General features: G+C 36.3%; 1 long non-coding RNA gene across 2 annotated transcripts in view; it reads left to right on the forward strand.

Moving 5' to 3' along the window:
• LOC130012167 (uncharacterized) overlaps nucleotides 1-13,800 on the forward strand; it is a 55,039-nt gene extending 41,239 nt beyond the window's left edge. Inside the window, exons 1-5 of one of the 2 annotated variants that reach the window (XR_008787530.1) lie at nucleotides 2,589-2,744; nucleotides 9,315-9,474; nucleotides 10,836-10,978; nucleotides 11,704-11,830; nucleotides 12,554-13,800. This is a non-coding gene — a long non-coding RNA (uncharacterized LOC130012167). Of the gene's footprint in view, nucleotides 1-2,588; nucleotides 2,745-9,314; nucleotides 9,475-10,835; nucleotides 10,979-11,703; nucleotides 11,831-12,553 lie in introns of those variants that run through there. The other variant, XR_008787531.1, reaches the window with a different exon arrangement.
• Nucleotides 13,801-15,803: the final 2,003 nt, after the last annotated feature.

Consider the following 15,803-nt stretch of genomic DNA (forward strand, 5'->3'; position numbering starts at 1 on the left):
GTAAGATGGTTCCTCATCCCTTCCCTTCCCAAACATTTTTGTATAAAGGCTTTGCATTATATATTTTCCAATCAGTTTACTTAACACGAATAGATAATTATTGTTATAAGGATACAATTAGTACCGGTGAGAGAATACGAGAAAATTATGGCATCATTAAGATTAACACCGTTTTTGTTTCCAAAAGATTTTTTTAGGTGGACGTATTTTGTCGTCGCCCCTGTCCGTCGATCCACAATTTGTTTGCGGACACTCTACAGGTCACAATTCTAATCCGATTTTGACGAAACTTGATATATAGGTTTATCCCCAAAACATCTCGGTTCCTTTCGATATTGGCATGTATCGGATTCAAACCTCATGGATTATGGTCTCTGATGGTGCGAAAAGTCACGTTTTTAGCTTGTGGGCACGCTAGAGGTTACAATTTTTAACCGATTTAGATGAAACGTGATATGTATGTTTATAACCCCCATCGATCTCGGTTCCTTTCGATAATCGCACATACCGGACCAAACTGCTTTCATTGTGGCCCCTGATTGTACGAAAAATCGTGTTTTTAGCTCGTGGTCCCTCTAGAGGTCACAATTTTTATACGATTTGCAAATCCGTTCAAATACATCACCGTCACACCATATTGATGATTGAGTTTGAATTTCATGGAAATCGGACCGAAACTGTCGGAAACGTTGCCGAGTAATGTATTCCATAGAATTGTGACCTGTTTAAACCATGATTTTGTCAATTTTCTTTTATAAAATCATATCAATAAGATATATATCTTTGTCGGTCACTCTTTATAATATTGTTGTGGGCGCTGTTAACCAAAAAATAAGAAACATCAGTCTTGTCGGTGATTAGTATAAACCGTTTCTTCTATCATAGTTAAACGTGCAAATGAAAACGCACTCTCACGCTGATAAAACACCCGATTAGATTTTATTACATACTTCGAGAAGGTATTTGTTGAGTAATAAAACCTTCTAGTAGTTTATCGAGGGCTGGCCTTCCTTACCGCACAGTACAAATATTATCACCACTAGAAGCAACAAATTCCAGAACAAGCCAGAACTCATACCAAAATGGCCGCTTTATACAAATGAGTATTTAGGGGAATACTAACCCGAACCCTAACCCCAACCCTTTTAAAAGAAGTAAAAACTAAATTAGACGCAAGTTCAGTCTTTTAAAAAGGGTTAGGGATCGGGTTAGTTATCCCCAAAATTCTCATTTATATAAAGCGGTCATTTTGGACCCCGGGAGCACCCGAACCTCGATAAACTACTAGAAGGTTTTATTTGTACCGTGCGGTAAGGACGGCCAGCCCTCGATAAACTACTAGAAAGTTTTATTACTCAACAAATACCTTCTCGAAGTATGTAATAAAATCTAATCGGATGGATAAAACTTGGTTAATTTTGCAACTACTGGAAATCGATATTCATTTGATTGCCAATTTACACGATGATTCAAGTGTTGATACTTGTTTGAGAGGTTCGAACCTATACTAACACGTTTGTGGACCAACTGCTGATGTCATAATCTGTAATGTTTCGTATAATCAGGGGCCATAATCCAGGAAGTTACGGTCCCATATGCTTGAATATTCTACATGAACCGAGATCGTCGGGATATAAACATATGTTTTAAGTTTCATAAAAATCGAATAAAAATTGTGACCTCTAGAGGGTCCAAAACCTTGGCATTACATACTTAAACACTATTTGCGTACAAGGAGCGGTCATTTTGTCAGGCAGTTTCGGTCCGATTAGGATGTAACGGTGATCTATTGAAACGTTATGTTAAATTCGGATAAAAATTGTGACCTCCAGAGGGTCCACAAGCTAAAAACGTAATTTTTCGTACAATCAGGGGTCATAATCCAGGAAGTTGTGGCCCGATATGCGCAAATATCGACAGGAACCGCGATCATTTGGTTATAAACACGTAAATTAAACCTTTGGGTGAGCAATTTATTTATTGAAAATTCTCTTATCTTTTTACCATTATTAATGTAATGTAATTATATATTATTTGAAATTGTTCATGTATTATAGGCCCAAACCATACAGAAGGAAGCAAATTAATGTAAGCCTACTTGGCTTGATTTTGTATCCTTTTCTTTATGCCTTTATTTGTATAATATTCTCGCAATAAATACTGTTTAAACCAGTTATATAGTCGATTCCGTGGCTCAGGGTGAGGTAATTAGACTTAAATTTTATAAATATTATGTTTTCATTATCTATTATTTAACTATTACAGCGAGAACTGTCAGCTCTGTACCTAATCCTCCAAAATGCCGCTTTAATGTTATCAACACCAAAGATAATTAAACTTGAAATAAGTGCACCTTCCTTATGCTAAATATGTATTTTCGCCGCAGGGCTTCTATACATGAATAATGAATTATTAATATTACTTGATTCAGTTTATTAAAATGTATGCTTCTTCTGCGAAAAGCTAACATCCTAAAACATGATGTTTGATGGCAAGTGGGCGTAGCCTTCTGGTAACTGCCCCATTTGATTCGTAGAAAACCTAGTTTCAATATGAATACAATTCCGTAAAAGAGCATAACTCCTCATGTGACTTCAATATGCACACAACCCTCAAATGGTAAAGCAACTGTTTTCAAGTAACCTGCACATTTTAATCTTTGACTCGAAGGGAGACGTCAGTCGTCATAATAAGCGGTCTTTACAGGATGTTTCTTCAGATTTTATTACCGTTGGCTATTGGAGGTAAGTGCATACCAACACTTTGAAATGTAACCCCTCGTGACGATAAACAATTAATTGTGTAATTATATTTGATTTGACTTGGTATCAAGTACTTTGTCAGGAAAATGAATAACCTAAAGTGAATCGTTTGAAATTTTAGATATATTCAGTAAGTGGTCTTGCCACTCTTGAAAGTTAGTGAATTTGACATGGCGTGGAGTTCTGTCACGGGTTAGGTTAATAAGTATAATCAATTTTGGACGATCTATATTTAAAATAGAACAATTCATAAAATATCTTATCACTTTCCTATTAAAGAAAGATGTTTTAGCGAAGTTCGATGGATTACATTCTATTAAACTCCAATGAAGCTACAAAACAGATATTGCCAACAAATTCATTACTGGATCACGTCTGGTTGCTAAAACTACATTCATTTTTATGCGTTTACATTTTCACGTGGACGTATATTGTCGTCACGCATGTCCGTCCGTCTACAATTTCTTTGTGGACACTCTGCAGGTCACAAATTTTATCCGATTTTGACGAAACTTCAAATATGTGTTTATATCCCAAAGATCTCGGTTCATGTCGATATTCGCGCATAACGAACCGTAACTTCCTGGATTATGATCCCTGTACGAATACAATATCGCGATTTTAGCTTGTGTACCCTCTAGGTGTCGCAAAGTTTATCTGATTTTCAAAAGCGTTCAAATGTATCACCGTTCCACACTGGTGATGATTGACTTCGAATTTTGTAAAAATCGGACCGAAACTGCCCGACAAAATATCCGCTTCTTGAACGGAAATAGTGCAAAAGTATGTAATACGAATGTTGTGGAGCTGCTAGAGGACCGATTTTTGGTCTGATTTTGATGAAACTGAAAATATATGTTTATATCCCAATGACCCCAGTTCCTTTGGATATTCGCATATATCAGACCAGAACGTCTTGGATTATTGCCTCTGATTGTACGAAAAATCACATATTGAGCTTGTGGATTCTCTTGATGTCACAAATTTGATCCGATTTAAAACAAAACGTTTAAATATATCACCAGTTCGAATTTCGGGAAAATCGAAACGAAACTGTCCCGAAAAATGGCCGCTCTTAATACGCATTTGTGTAAAAGTATGTAACACGAAGGTTGTGGACACCGTTGAGGACTCACAATTTTTGTCCGATTTTGATGAAACTTAAAACATATTATGTTTATAACCAAAAGATCTGTAGTAATATTGATGGCAGGGATTTGTGCTAAAGAACACATATGTAAAATTGTGGTTCTAATTAATTATTCTCCATTGCCAAAATATTAGCTATGGTATAAGTTAATTCTGAAACGCAAATTAAATTGCTTATGAACTATTGTGACAATAACAGGACATGGGGGGGGGGGGTCTAAAGACAAGGGGTGGAGAAATATGATGGCTGAAACGATAGTGTTAACTTTCATATTATTGATTCTAAGTTCTTAACCAAAAATATAGAAAGTATGCTCGTTATTTAGTAAAGCTATAGTTTAGTAAACATATTGGTCATTTGCATTTTTCAAGAATATGTTGTTATTGTTTGAAATACACGTGAGTGGAAAATTACGAATTAGCCTACGCCATTCGGCACCTATAAGAGAGCGGGGCTAGAATAATTTTTCTGAATCCCATTAGATTCTTTAGAACACATATACGCATTAGATTCTTTAGACGACCATTTCACGTTCACGATGTAGTAGTTTCCTGAGTCTAGCCACGCTGGTTAGACTTTCACAGGAGTGGGGTTGAGAGAAAGAGATGTAGACTCAGGCGTTAGCCAAGTGTTGTTTCAGTATATCAGTAAAGAACTTAAAATACAGACACTATCCCGCACGTGCTTTTCAATGAAATATTTCATCTAGTATAGATAATGTACGATTGGCAAGTTGCCCGTACATTATTGGAAATAATGGCACGCCAACATCAAATGATGACGTCACATCTGTATTTTAAATTTAAATAAATTCATTATTACACAATATCCACCGAAGCTGCAAAGGCAAACTAGATATAATTTTTCATGACAGACGGTTAGTTTAATAGCAAATTATTATATTATCCTCCATGATTTACGCAAAAATAATATTTATAAAATTTCATTAATAAGTGTTATCCCAATGCGGTTTGTTGTTACGTTGGTGGTAGCGATAGTTTTAAAACAATATATACAGGCTAACACGGTTGTTGGTAAATGGTCCGTTCAAACGGATATATACAAAAGCTTACTACGAATTCTGCTGTCTGTTTGGTCCTGAGGCGTAGAATAAAAGTCATGCTTTATATTGTATTGCTTTCTAGAAAAACGATTAAGTGGAAATTTTATAGTGTTAAATTAGGTCATGCATGATGTTACTTACAATGCCTATGGCCTCTGTGTGTTAAACATGTTAACTCATGAACGCCATCCTATAAATATAACTTGAACCTTCATATTTTAAAGGAGCCTGTCCATGTTATACGCCGAAGTTAATTTGTTTTGTGCGTTTCTTGAATTAAAACAGAAGTGAGAGTTTAAGTTCCAATACTGTATTGTGTCAAATCATAATAAAATACAAAATCAATACAATGTACAATTTTAAGTCAATATATCTGCAAATGAACTATGAGTTATAAAAGGATGAGGGTAGGGGGGGCTAACTCACTTGGCTGTGCAGAGGCACTATTTGTAAATCACATTACGTATGTAATTGTAGGAGGCGACAAGTGTTCCTGATAGGCGGCGTAGCTGCCGACTTGTCATTTTGACGTAAATCTAAATTTAGCTAATCATTTGCTCGTTTGATTTAGCTCTTAAATCTTACATAATGCAATTTACGCTCATACATGAAAAATAAATATGATTTAGCGCGCATATTAAAGTGCAGCCAACACTTTTGAGCTCAAACTGAACATGGACTAACGAATATATTTTATGTACCATATGCTGCCATGGTTAGTAAGCAATGATAAAATATAGTTAAAAAAGGTTAACGAATATTTACACGTGAAATAAAAATAGAACTATGCCTGTCCAATATGTTTTAGTAGCCTATGCTTAAATAAGAGCATAATTAAACCAATCGAAACTAATAAACATTTAAGATACATAATGCAAGAGAAATTACATATATACAAGAAATAATGTTTGACTAAATAAAATATATATAATAGATAATAAAATCATGTAAGAATAAAAAATGTAAATAACATGAGGTCAGCAAAACAGAATAACATGGCTTACCTTGAATTAAAACAGAAGAGAGAGTTTAAGTTCCAATACTGTATTGTGAAGACGTTGAGTGTGCGTTAGTTGTATTTTACGTCCGCTTCCACCGAGGTGATATCGCAGACAATAACATGTTATGTATACATGGTGCAATAATGTACAATGTGATTAGTGAAAAAAGGGATTAACGAATTATTAGATATTTATATATATATGTACAGAAGACAGTAAAAGACCGGGCGAAACGGGACGCATATGGGACAAAACAGAGATGAACGTGGACAAACATTTAGACATAGTATGTACATATATTTATATATATATAAGTCGATTCTGTCGGTCAGGTGGATTTGTCCGGTTGAATGGCAGGACGGTGCACACCTTCTTTGGGGTTTGTTGGTGAGTGTGGAAGAAGTCTTACATTCGTATTTAAAGTAAGATTAAGGATTAACTCATTGGACACATCTGATTAGTCAGTAGTGGGTCACATGGGGTCTAAGCCTGCCACGGTCTGAGTTCTTAAGGCCCAACTGACATTCATTGTTTTAGTTAAAGATACATTATGGGAGATTTTTATAGAGAGTTGGCCATCCTTGCTATAACAGTTCAAAAGTAGATGATGAAAGAAGAATATATTGAAAAATTCAGTCAAATTACTTTATTCTGAAAATAGTTATCATCGTCGTAATATTTGCCTAGAAATGGTAGCGAATTGTGTCTTCACCTTCGCTGATCGTTTGATTGACAGGCGTTAACTCCACCTACATATCTCGATTATCAAGTAAAGTTTTCAATGGCATACCGAAACGCTTTACAGCGGCCTCGCTAAGTACACTCTTTCATTTAGCCTCGATCTAACTGACTTATTTTCATCAGGTTATCCTTTATTTGATCAATTAGTGAAATCCTATTTAAATCCGAGCTGTAGCCGAGCCATCCGTGGGTCTACAGAGTTGATTTTGGTCTTGTTGTTTAAAAAAGATCTAATTTATAATTTCTATAACATCTGAAGCCTAAATTAAGACTTGCAATAATCAGATTTAGCTCTTGCATAATGCATGTTTAATACTTTAGTTCTGCTTCAGTGAGGAAATACAGTGTTGGTAAACATAACTCTCCCAAGATGGTAGCCAGCGTAATTAATGAGGGTAATTAATATTTTTGAAACAATGAACCAAAGATTATATCAAGGGATATTAATATGAAAAGGCTGACACATGCATTTAGCTAATTTTAAGTGAATGCCTGTAATCTATTTGGTGTCGAAATGTCGATGTGATGGGATAAGACCGATAAGGAAGAGGGGGATTGATTTCTAGTTATGTAACGAATAATCTTTAAATGACAAAAATAATATTTGAGAAAATTAATCCTTCCGTCATGTTTGATTTCAAATTTCTTTGCATAAGGTTTATTTTTATGTACTTTTTATATGTGGACGTATATTGCCGTCACCCATGTGTGTGTGTGTGTGTGTGTCCTGTGTGTATGTCGCCTATAGGCCACAATTCTTAACTGATCGTCTTGAAACCTTGCATACTTTACCTTATACTCTATGGATGATCCCCAGGGTCAGAGTCACGCCGTTTTTTTTTGTATTTGTTTGTCGTGTACAGGCCGCAGTTCTAAACGGGTCATTTAGAAACTTTCCATACTTTTTCCATATACCCAAGCATCACTAATATTGTTTTTGGTGCACTCCCAGGGACAGAGCCACGTCCATTTTCTATTTGCGTATCTTTGTGTCGCCTGCAGGCAGCAATTCTTAATGGATCCGTGTTGAAAACTTTTTACACCTATTCCTTATACCCTAAGGATGACCTCTTTTCTTTTTGGTGCATGCCTGATCCCCTGAGGTAAACCCACGCCCAATTTTTGTGCGTGTCTGTGTGTCGCCTAAAGGTAGCAATTCTTAACAATTCCCTTTGTTTTGGGTGAATGCCCGATCCCTAGGAACAGAGCCACGCTCATTTGTTCTTTGTTTGACTGTCTACAGGCCAGAAGTCTTAATGGATCGTCTTTTGTAACTTGGCATATGTAATCTTTATAGCCTAAGGCAACTATGCATTTTGCTGCATGTGACGACCCCCAGGGGCAGAGTTACACCCAAAGTTTGTGTATATCCTAAGGACGATAACTATTGATTTTGGGGCATGATTTGCCCCCCCCCCAATGGGCGGTTTTCACACTCACTTTTTAATATTTTTTTTCTCTACATAATTTACAGGTTGTAATTATTAACAGATTAGGATCCAATTCTGCATGATCCATCATAAGATTGTACCTATTTATATTGGTCCTTGTTCATATTTACTAATGCTAATTTATTAGTTGATATAAATCCTCCAAATTGATTATCAGAAACCGAATACCTGCAAAAATTCTGAAGAAGCATTACCTGTAGTTCATAACTTCATCGACTTCACCGAAGGATTGTGAATGAAGGAAATATGTAATTGTTAATTGTGTTATGACCATATCATAATTTCACTATACCGATATTTTAAATACTTTACTCCTTCCATATAAAACTTCCATATTGGTTATCCGGATCCCAAAGATTCTGAATGAAGGGAATATGTAATTATTTAATGTGGTGTGAACATATAGCATCTAATAATTTTACTATACCTATATTTTAAATATTTTACTTCTTGGTCCACTCGGCACAAACTAGGTCATTTCGGGACTAACATATGGTTCAATTTTATTTCAATAATTCGCTTGCGCGTAAGTGGGAGGACCCAGAGAAAACCCACGAGGCTGGACATGCGACTCTACTCCTTATCAGCGTACAACCGGGGAAGCGACACTACGCCAGTTGACTCAATGACAGACCTTATGATAAAACGCGCATGCGCTAACCATTCGGTCATATCCCCCCATTTAACGAATCGTGTCTCACTGGTCCATAATATACAGCTTTTCGTGAACCATCTATACTAATTTATGTTCTAATTTAATCACAAGGAAGCACCCCGATCTTGAACTTCTAAAGCGTTACTCACATATTTATATCAATTCGGCTTCCGGAAATGACCGGTTATTATTTACTGTCTGCTTCAAGATGAAACTTGGGTGTATAATAGAGGACAATTGTCTTTCTGAAAATTTTGAGTGCTTATGTTGGATAGTCTCGCCATTTTAATTCTAAACCAGGGGCCTGTTTCACGAAATTTTAACTGAAGATAAAATCCAGATTTTAGTAGATACTTCAATTTTGATTGGCTAAGCACTAAAATCAGTGAAACAGGATTTGCGCATTTAAGGTTACCATTTTGACCTGGGGTGTCAGGTGAAAATCGATGTAATAATAATGATATATATTAATTTTTATTTTGTCTTACTAGGTTATGCTGTTAATGGACAATTTGATACCAGTTCTTGTGCAGACTTTAATTCCAAAATTGACAAATGTTATACAGATAATGGTCTGCCAGTAAGGAATGATATACGAACACTATCAAATATACTGGGATTGTTCTTTCAAAACACAACTGAAATATGCGGGTATTTATTATTCAATATTAGAAATATTTGTTTGTTGAGAGGATATTCCGTGTATGAATGAGTTCGAACCTTGTTGGCTTATTGAGTAACGATGTAGGAATGAGGGCCTGGTAATGAATAACTTTTAGTTTTCCGATCGGACGAAAAATCTAGATTGCGTGCTTTTAACAGATCATTTGTAATGTCCCCCCTAACGCATTCATGTATACTCAGTTTCATTACATCAGTTACTTGAGTAAGTTCTAAAAATAAACATTTTCTGCTTAGGCTATTTGTAAGTAAAGACTTGAATCGGATCGGTTGAGACTTTGGCGCTAGATAACTTTGATTCTTTTTTAGTGAGAGTGGTGAAACATCGTGTAAAGTTTTACAACTTCAATACATTTCTTGTTTAGGCTACGTAGAGTCTTCAATCTGATTGGTCGAGACATTGGGACACACTAATTTCACAGCCATGACTGGGTTCGATAGGAATACTTTCTGCTTATGATTAGTTCTCACTATCCCGATGCGTGCGTCGACTGAAATCGTGGTGATCCTAGTAGGTCTTATATACTCACGTAAGTAACGCGTAACGCATCGCACGACAGTGGGGGACCTAGCATTAGGCTAATAATATAGAACCAGGTTGATTGCTCGATACTTTTTTAAAAAAAATAAATATGCAATTAATTAATGTGTCATCAATTTATTTTGGAATTGCAGCGGGAGCATCAGCCTCTGTCTGCTTGTTTTAATATGTTATCTTCTTCATCCGTTTGGTACAATATCTTGGCTAGGGCTCACAATACATTCCCCCTTTATGTGCTCATTTATCATGTAGCGACGTAAAAGTCTAAATGATATAATACAAATGCCCCTCATGGAAACCCCAATGCATTTCAAGATGGCTCTCAATCGAAACATACATTGCCGATGGTGCCTCATTGGACAAGTACTATGGAGATCGCATCATGACACATATTATCCATGTAAAGGAATTGCATAATACCACTTCTTCTAATCCTCCATCCAGTATTAAGAGGATATTATCTACATTGGACTTATGCAATCAGTAGCACCGTTGAGGCTCAAATGTTGAAGTAAAATGCGTTCCATTTATTTGTGCATACTAAAGAGCTTAAAATATTTTCAAATGTATGTCCGAAAGCGGGACATTGCTACATAATATTTGGGAATAATTTAAACGTACAAGATGCAGTTGTCTAGTCCAAGACCTCCCAAATGAATACGCCTCATTATATCCGCTGTACTTTGTAAAACGAATGTTTGATTTTTTTTACGATAACGAATAGAATTGATATGCATGATTTCGCCACCATTCAAAAACTATTGCAAATCCTATGATTAATAAATTTCAGTCCATCGAAAAACAACAATAAGAATGCCGTTGGTTGTTACATTGACCTACTTAGAGGATGTGTTTTGGATAACGACAGGAAATTGATAGCTTCTTCAAGTAATTATAAAGAAGCATATGATATACTCTGTAGTGACGGACCTAGTAAGTTGAACTTTATCAGCAACATATTTTCATATGTTGATTAGCAGTGACAAGGCAAATGACATTATTTATGTTAAAAGTCATTTCTGGGTTGATTCGGAGAAACAGTAGACATTTAGTATTGGTAAGAATTCAGATGCAACTGACATTATAAGATCAAGAACGTGTTCCTATGTGCAAAAAGTGTGAAACACAGCAAACAAAATGGCTCATGTAAGACTATCCTGCTCCGTAGGACCAAACTGGAGAAGTGGTACTATCCTAGTCACAGGTTTTCAACTCGTCAATGGGACACTATCCTGTGTCATAGAAGTTTATAAAATAATATCTTAAAACAACTCAATGTCTGCACTTAAAAGTATTAAACACGCTTAATATCTGGCTATTTCGTCCAAACCTTGAATTGAGATACGTTATAGAATTTGTGGGAGGGATAATACCAGTTTTGTAGATAGATAAAATACATTTATTGCATACTAAGAACTCTGCATGGCACCCTTGAAACATTGTGGTAATAACTATCAGGCGGTTTGATATATGACCAATTCTCAGAAATAGCAGAAGGCGGGGTCGGTGTATTCAATAATCATTTCAGAAATAATCCGATTACGTCAATGTGGCTGTAATAGCCACTTTTTAAACATACTGTGTAATCAATGTTTTTAAATTGGTGATTGATCTTATATCTGGTTAATTTATATTTATCCTGATGATGAACTTTTCAGCTGAAAGAAACTGTGTTGGAAATTACGTAAGGACTTGTTTAGGCAGTAAATTGACTGCTGCCGGTCTCAATCCCCTGGGGCTATTCGCCAAAGACACTTACGACGTCAAGAAGAATCACATTTGCAAGTAAGTGGCTTTTATATTTTTGACCTTTATTCTTGCACATATAACGTAGAAGGCTAGTTATAATAAACATAGTGGACTGTCAATGGTTTTGTTACTCAAATATGCAAATCGCAATATTATTATGTCAACTATGAGGCATCTTAAGGATAGACGAGTTACACATGTGAGTAATCTTAAGTCTCTGTGATGCAAGAGACACCTATTTAAAAAATATATGAAATTTTCCAACAGAATATATTCACGACTTCAAACTGGCTATCGTCTTCCACCTATAAGTAGTTATGATTGATATCTTGCATGGGGCAGGACGGCTTACTTGATTCACATATACTAACATATATGATACCAGTCCCCACAGCATTTGTTTTATCAATGTCTTCAATCATACGATCTGGAAATTGGGTAAAGCGTTTAAAATCAAGGTCAGGTCACACCAAATAGCCACTCTACTCAATATTACACTTATTTGTCACTCGGTATACATGTGCGTTAAATATATGACCACAATTTGAGATCAGAGATATTAGTTTTATTACAGTTATCATTGTGTCATTGCAATGGTGCCTAAGTACATCTTAGAAAGTCTGCGACAAATAATACTTAATGTGCTCTGACAATAATTAAAAGTAAAAGTTGTTATCCTGAAATTGAAATTAAAGATGACATGATAAGTATAAATTACATACATATTGTTACTATCAAATGTTCTTTTTTTATTTACAGACAGGCTGAATTTTATTTGACCTGTATGAACGCAAAACCGGTGGAGCCGACTTGTAGAGCAGCCTCCATAGAAAAGGATGCCAAAATAGTTACCAAACTAGCACCCGAAGCATGTGAGGCTGCAGGGGCTATGTCCATAATTTATACATCTCTACTTTTGGCCGCTTCTCTTTTTGTCACTGTCTGTAATGTCATCGTTTAATATCGTCCACAGTCTGTTTCTCTTGTGGTCTTTTTGTTACTATCTCTAACCACATTAATAACATATTTTATCATTTGTGGTTTTAGTATTTTTTAAAAAGTATGATGTTATCTGTTATAGGCATATGACCTGTTGACATTTTCTATACGATTGATAGTTCAGATTTCATGATGATTTTAAATCGGATTATATTTCTGAACTGTTCAAATAAATATGATTGTCTGCCGGTTATACCAATATGTCAACCATTTTTGTTGAGTTATTATATGCATTTACTCATTGCTTCCATCCATCTGTCCGGAACTCGTGTAAATTCGATAAAGATTGGATTTTGAGATTTGTTTGTACTTGCTGGAACCGTTGTGCTAGTTCTAAGCACTGTATCACTGCTCTGAATTTTGAATTTCAAAGACGTGCTTCTAAATGGCTATTTAACACATCGAATTTCGTCTCCTTTCACTGACACTCGGTACAAGTTCCAGATCTGAGAGCTATTGCGTGAATAACAGCGCCTCATCTGATGGGCATTTATATACTCTTCAAAAAAAGGTAGAGGATATTGAAATGCAAATACCTATGCAGGTTGCGATATGATAAATAGTCATGGACATTTGACATGCTTTGAGAGTATGTTCACAGATGAAGAATTTATCGCCCCAACAGAACCACTGAGCTGCACATGCGACACGCAATAGCGCCATACACGTGGGATGGGTTCATTATTAAATTTGACACTTCAAGGAAGGCTTGATGAAAACTGCCGCGTGCTGGTTTATCTATCCATATTTGCTTTCCGATCGGTTCTTGCATACGATTTACTGTTTAGCGTATCTTTGCATTAGTGTGTTACGTTTAATTTGACCGGGAGATGTGTTCGTCAACGTCAACCGACAACACTGCAAGAAGTGGCCGTGGGACTGCAAGAGGAGTGGGTCAGATTGCCCAAAATCGTGATTGGGCGGCTGATTAGGAGCATGCCACGACAAATTGCTGAATGTCTGAGGATTGTTGGAGCAATTACTCATTATTAAGACAAAAATCAAAAACGTCCATTTTCACTTTTGACGGTGTATCTCTTTGCGAGTGAAATGGAACCGTCAGATAAGCCGCCCATATGACCTGTTATTAACATACACTAGTTACCTCTAATAAAAACAGCAGTGCATTTCCGCAGTTTTGTATTATTTCTGAATATCCCCTACTTTTTTTTAAGAGTATATTTAACAGTATTTCGTAACTTCTAGATCACAAATTCACTTATGGTCTTAGGCTAAGGCACTGCCATCGTTAGTCTGATACATACTCATAAGCGATCCATCGAAAACTGACTTATTTTCCATTTCTATATTTTTCTAAATTATTCTATATAATATTAATGATCGTTGTATACGTGACCGAGATTGATTTTGTTACTACAAATATACGTTGTGTCAGTTTGTGTTGTACTTTTTAATGTTTATTGTTCAAGAACCTGGTTTAAAAAATATTAATTTTATGTAATCTTAAAATTGTAATAGAGTAATTTTACTAACATGAATCGGTCGTCGAAAAGTACCATCACGGATGTGTGCCCATGAATTCCTTTCAAACGTTTTACCCATGTATACTCATAGACGGAGAGATACAATTTCTGTTTGGCAATTACCGAGAACAAATTGCAAAAGAATTTCTTTCACTGGAATCTAGTAAAGGGATGTCTTAAGGACTCCCAACTCAAAATTGTCCGCTGAAACCCTGTAGCGTTTTTCATAATTAGCATAAATCCAAGATGGCCGCCAATTGGACTTTCTGTCCTCCATGTCTTGGAAACGACTCGTATTAGAGCATATAAATGTATATCATTAGATACAAAAGTGATACCAACGAATCGGAAAAAAGGTTATCACGACGCCAGCAGGTCATGGTGTGATGTCATGACGGCATTGTGACGTAATGACGTCACTCTGACGTTATTTTGACGTCAAAACACTTAGTCGGACAGCACTATATGGCTGAACCGGGAACTTGTATACAAAGTTTTTTATGATTGATTTTAGTAGCCTGTGGTGTACTCTTTAAGAATCTGCCGGTTGAACCTGGGTCATCCTTGAGCGTTTTGAGAAATTCAAGATGGCGCCCAAGATGGCCGTCATTTCAAATAATCCCTTATAACCCCCATATTATTTTGTCTAGTATGATAATTTTGGTATCTAACCGTATGTTTTGGGGCCAAGGAATACACTGAAATCATCCATTATGATAGTAAAATGCAAAATGCCAGACAATATGACCCTTTAACTTCATAGCGGCGGTTTAGACAATAATTATTTCACCAAACCAAACTATATATTTATAACCTGCGACAGCACAGGTGCAAAATACTATACGTTCTAGGTGCATCTACCAGTGGCGGCGCCGGGGGGGGGGGGCGGCAAATCTGGTCTGCCCTGTTTGCCCCCCCCCCCAATAATTTTAGAAAATAAAAAAAAGTATTTGTGATACGTTTCGGTAATTAATACCTTCTACAGTGATTAAATCCCACATACCCACTCAGTCATAGACTTGCATGTTATAGAGCCCGCCGAGTGATTTCTTACCAAGCCCATCCTGCTGTAAACATACTATAAACAACAACACATGAATCACTTAAGAACTGCTTTTCATGATCCTCAAAGTTTTTGAGTATATGTTCAACGTACGCGGCTAGAATATGCATTCACTTGATACACGCACTCCGCTCGTTTAACACCCCCCTCTCTGTTCGGATAAGCTGGTTATTTGGCGACGAACAGTATCTGGTCAGCTCTATTTGTATCGACGACCAGTATCTGAAATACTGCCAGGCTGCATTTCCCGCAGTCTATTACACAAAATATTGTAGCGAAAATATTCATTCACTTTGATTCACTCACTCCGTCTGTTTGACACTTTCCTCTCTGGTCGGATAAACTAGTGATCTGGCGACAGGCATTATCTGGTAAGCTCTATATATCTCGATGATCAGTGTCTGAAATACTGCCAGACTGCATTTCGGGCAGTTTACTTTTAAAATTTTCGGGGGCTTCGTTG

The sequence above is a fragment of the Patella vulgata genome, chromosome 3 (assembly GCF_932274485.2).
Source record: "Patella vulgata chromosome 3, xgPatVulg1.2, whole genome shotgun sequence".
NCBI classification, from domain to species: domain Eukaryota; kingdom Metazoa; phylum Mollusca; class Gastropoda; family Patellidae; genus Patella; species Patella vulgata.